Consider the following 5,901-nt stretch of genomic DNA (forward strand, 5'->3'; position numbering starts at 1 on the left):
TCCTAATAACTACAATTGTTAGAATTCTCGGAGTAGTGCTTCCCATCCAACATAATCACACTCGAAATTAGAACATAGCAGGCATTAAACGGAATCTCCCTGTTGAGAGGGAAGAAACATTTACAACAATTTGTGCAGCACATTTATTATTTTTAGTGACCATTGCAATAATATTGATAAAAATATAAAGCAAATGAAGGAGATACCTAAACAAGAAGATTTATCAAATTCCGAACATTCGTTATTCAGTAATGCGCATGTGGTGCCCAATCTGCATCAAAAGACCATTGAACAGAAAATCTGCTTTCTGGTCATAAAACCACATGACCTTGCTGTAAACAACAAACATTTTCCCACATTTCACGAATCAAATACATTACTCCACTGTGAAATTGACGAATATAAGTGATAAAGGTATCAATCAAAGGAAGCACCTAGCAAAAGTAAACAGCATATCTAATAACTTCAATCGTCTGAACGCTCGGAGTGGTGAATTCCATCCAACATAATCACACTCGATGTTTGAATAAACATAGCAGTCATGAAACGGAATCTCCCTGTTGAGGGAGAAGAAACATGTACCACAATTTGTGCAGCACATTGATTATTATTAGTGACCATTGCAATAAGATTTTTAAAAATTTAAAGCAATTGAAGGAGATATGAAAACAAGAATAATTATCAAATTCCTAACATTTGTTATTCAGTAAAATGCAAGTGGTGTCCAAACTGCACCAAAAAGCCATTGAATGGATAATCTGCATTCTGTTCATACAACCAGATGACCGTGCTCTAAACAAAAAACATTTACACACATTTAACGATTCAAATACATTACTCCACTGCGAAACAGATGAATATAAGTGATAATGGTAACAATCAAAAGAACCACCTAGGAAAAGAAAGAGATCTTTCCTAATAACTCCAATACTCAGGATGCTTGGAGTGGTAGTTCCCATCCAACAAAATCACACTCCATGTTTGAACAAACATAGCAGTCATGAAACAGAATCTCCCTGTTGAGAGGCAAGAAACATGTACCACAATTTCTGCATGTGGTGTCAAATATGCACTAAAAGACGACTGAATGGGGAATCTGCTTTCTGGCCATACAACCAGATGACCCTGCTGAAATCAACAAATATTTACCCACATTTCACGATTCAAATATATTATTCCACTGTGAAATTGATGAATATATGTGATGAGGGTAACAATCAAAACAAGGACTCAGTAAAAGAAAGAAGTCATTGCTAATAACTCCAATTGTCAGAATGCTCGAAGTAGTACATCCCATCCAAAAAAATCACACTCAAAAGTAGAACAAACATAGCAGGCATTAAGCAGAATTTCCCTGTTGAGAGGGAAGAAACATGTTCCACAATTTGTGCAGCACATTGATTACTTTTAGTGACCATTGCAATAAAATTTTTAAAAATAAAAAGCAAATGAAAGAGATACCTAAACAAGAAGATTTATCAAATTCCGAACATTCGTTATTCAGTAAAGTGCATGTGGTGTCCAATCTGCACCAAAGGACCATTGAATAGAGAATCTGCTTTCTGGCCATACAACCAGATGACCCTGCTCTAAACAACAAACATTTACCCACTTTTCACGAATCAAATACATTACTCCACTGTGAAATTGACGAATATAACTGATAAAGGTATCAATCAATGGAAGAACCTAGCAAAAGAAAAAGAGTATTTATAATAACTCCAATCGTCAGAACGCTCGGAGTGGTGATTTCCATCCAACATAATCACACTCGATGTTTGATTAAACATAGCAGTCATGAAACGGAATCTCGTTGTTGAGAGAGAAGAAACATGGACCACTATTTGTGCAGCACATTGATTATTTTTAGTGGCCATTGCAAAAAGATTTTTAAAAATTTAAAGCAATTGAAGGAGATATGAAAACAAGAATAATTATCAAATTCCTAACACTTGTTATTCAGTAAAATGCAAGTGGTGTCCAATCTGCACTCAAAACCCATTCAATGGAGAATCTGCTTTCTGGTCATACAACCAAATGACCGTGCTCTAAACAAAAAACATTTACACACATTTAACGATTCAGATACATTACTCCACTGCGAAACAGATGAATATAAGTTATAAGGGTAACAATCAAAAGAAGCACCAAAAGAGGTCTTTCCTAATAACTCGAATACTCAGGATGCTTGGAGTGGTAGTTCCCATCCAACAAAATCACAATCCATGTTTGAACAAACATAGCAGTCATGAAATAGAATCTCCCTGTTGAGAGGCAAGAAACATGTACCACAATTTGTGCGTGTGGTTTCAAATATGCACCAAAAGACGATTGAATGGGGAATCTGCTTTATGGCCATACAACCAGATGACCCTGCTGTAATCAACAAACATTTACAAACATTTCACGATTCAAATATATCATTCCACTGTGAAATTTATGAATATATGTGATGAGGGTAACAATCAAAACAAGGACTCAGCAAAAGAAAGAAGTCTTTCCTAATAACTCCAATTGTCAGAATGCTCAGAGTAGTGCTTCCATCCAACAAAATTACACTCAAAAGTAGAACATAGCAGGCATTAAACGGAATCTCCCTGTTTAGAGGGAAGAAACATGTTCCACAATTTGTGCAGCACATTGATTATTTTTAGTGACCATTGCAATAAAATTTTTAAAAGTAAAAAGCAAATGAAAGAGATACCTAAACAAGAAGATTTATCAAATTCCGAACATTCGTTATTCAGTAAAGTGCATGTGGTGTCCAATCTGCACCAAAAGACCATTGAATAGAGAATCTGCTTTCTGGCCATACAACCACATGACCCTGCTGTAAACAACAAACATTTTCCCACATTTCACGAATCAAATACATTACTCCACTGCGAAATTGATGAATATAACTGATAAAGGTATCAATCAAAGGAAGCACCTAGCAAAAGAAAACAGTATTTCTAATAACACCAATCGTCAGAACGCTTGGAGTGGTGATTTCCATCCAACATAATCACACTCAAAAGTAGAACAAACATAGCAGGCATTAAACAGAATTTCCCTGTTGAGAGGGAAGAAACATGTTCCACAATTTGTGCAGCACGTTGATTATTTTTTGTGATCATTGCAATAAAATTTTTAAAAATAAAAAGCAAATGAAAGAGATACCTAAACAAGAACATTTATTAAATTCCGAACATTCGTTATTCATTAATGTGCATGTGGGTTCCAATCTGCATCAAAAGACCATTGAATAGAGAATCTGCTTTCTGGCCATACAACCACATGACCCTGCTCTAAACTACAAACATTTACCCACATTTCACGAATCAAATACATTACTCCACTGTGAAATTGACGAATAAATGTGATAAAGGTATCAATCAAAGGAAGCACCTAGCAAAAGAAAACTGTATTTCTAATAACTCCAATCGTCAGAACGCTCGGAGTGGTGACTTCCATCCAACATTATCACACTTGACGTTTGAATAAACATAGCAGTCATGAAACGGAATCTCCCTGTTGAGAGAGAAGAAACATGTACCACAATTTGTGCAGCACATTGATTATTTTTAGTATCCATTGGAATATTATTCTTAATAATTTAAAGCAATTGAAGGAGATACGAAAATAAGAATAATTATCCAATTCCTAACATTTGTTATTCAGTAAAATGCAAGTGGTGTCCAATCTGCACTAAAAACCCATTCAATGGAGTATCTGCTTTCTGGTCATACAACCAGATGACCCTGCTCTAAACAAAAAACATTTACACACATTTAATGATTCAAATACATAACTCCACTGCGAAACAGATGAGTATAAGTTATAAGGGTAAAAATCAAAAGATGCACCTAGGAAAAGAAGGAGGTCTTTACCAATAACTCCTATACTCAGGATGCTTGGAGTGGTAGTACCCATCCAACAAAAAGCAATTGAAGGAGATACGACAATAAGAACAATTATCCAATTCCTAACATTTGTTATTCAGTAAAATGCAAGTGGTGTCCAATCTGCACTAAAAACCCATTCAATGGAGTATCTGCTTTCTGGTCGTACAACCAGATGACCCTGCTCTAAACAAAAAACATTTACACACATTTAACGATTCAAATACATTACTCCACTGTGAAATTGACGAATATAAGTGATAAAGGTATCAATCAAAGGAAGCACCTAGCAAAATAAAACAGTATTTCTAATAACTCCAATCGTCAGAACGCTCGGAGTGGTGATTTCCATCCAACATAATCACACTTGATGTTTGAATAAACATAGCAGTCATGAAACGGAATCTCCCTGTTGAGAGAGAAGAAACATATACCACAGTTTGTGCAGCACATTGATTATTTTTAGTGTCCATTGGAATATTATTCTTAATAATTTAAAGCAATTGAAGGAGATACAAAAACAAGAATAATTATCAAATTCCTAACATTTGTTATTCAGTAAAATGCAAGTGGTGTCCAATCTGCACTAAAAACCCATTGAATGGAGAATCTGCTTTCTGGTCATACAACCAGATGACCCTGCTCTAAACAAAAAACATTTACACACATTTAACGATTCAAATACATTACTCCACTGCGAAACAGATGAGTATAAGTTATAAGGGTAAAAATTAAAACAACCACCTAGGAAAAGAAAAAGGTCTTTCCCAATAACACCTATACTCAGGATGCTTGGAGTGGTAGTTCCCATGCAACAAAATCACACTCCATGTTTGAACAAACATAGCAGTCATGAAACAGAATCTCCCTGTTGAGAGGCAAGAAACATGTACCACAATTTGTGCATGTGGTGTCAAATATGCACCAAAAGACGATTGAATGGGGAATCTGCTTTCTGGCCATACAACCAGATGACCCTGCTGTAATTAACAAACATTTACAAACATTTCACGATTCAAATATATTATTCCACTGTGAAATTGATGAATATATGTGATGAGGGTAACAATCAAAACAAGTACTCAGCAAAAGAAAGATGTCTTTCCTAATAACTACAATTGTTAGAATGTTCGGAGTAGTGCTTCCCATCCAACAATATCACACTCGAAATTAGAACATAGCAGGCATTAAACGGAATCTCCCTGTTGAGAGGGAAGAAACATGTACCACAATTTGTGCATGTGGTGTCAAATTTGCACCAAAACAGGATTGAATGGGGAATCTGCTTTCTGGCCATACAACCAGATGACCCTGCTGTAAACAAAAAACATTTATACACATTTAACGATTCAAATACATTACTCCACTGCGAAAGAGATGAATATAAGTTATAAGGGTAACAATCAAAAGAAGCACCTAGGAAGAGAAAGAGGTCTTTCCTAATAACTCCAATACTCAGGGTGCTTGGATTGGTAGTTCCCATCCAACAAAATCACACTCCAAGTTTGAACAAACATAGCAGTCATGAAACAGAATCTCCCTGTCAAGAGGCAAGAAACATGTACCACAATTTGTGCATGTGGTGTCAAATATGCACCAAAAGACGATTGAATGTGGAATCTGCTTTCTGGCCATACAACCAGATGAACCTGCTGTAATCAACAAACATTTAAACACATTTCATTATTCAAATATATTATTCCACTGTGAAATTGATGAATATATGTGATGAGGGTAACAATCTAAGCAAGGACTCAGCAAAAGAAAGAAGACTTTAATAATAACTCCAATTGTCAGAATGCTTGGAGTAGTGCTTCCCATCAAACAAAATCACAATCAAAAGTAGAACAAACTTAGCAGGCATTTAAACGGAATCTCTCTGTTGAGAGGGAAGAAACATGTACCATAATTTGTGCAGCACATTTATTATTTTTAGTGACCATTGTAATAAGATTTTTAAAAATTTAAAGCAATTGAAGGAGATACGAAAACAAGACTATTTATCAAATTCCTAACG

The sequence above is a fragment of the Schistocerca gregaria genome, unplaced genomic scaffold, assembly GCF_023897955.1.
Source record: "Schistocerca gregaria isolate iqSchGreg1 unplaced genomic scaffold, iqSchGreg1.2 ptg000418l, whole genome shotgun sequence".
Lineage (NCBI taxonomy): Eukaryota > Metazoa > Arthropoda > Insecta > Orthoptera > Acrididae > Schistocerca > Schistocerca gregaria.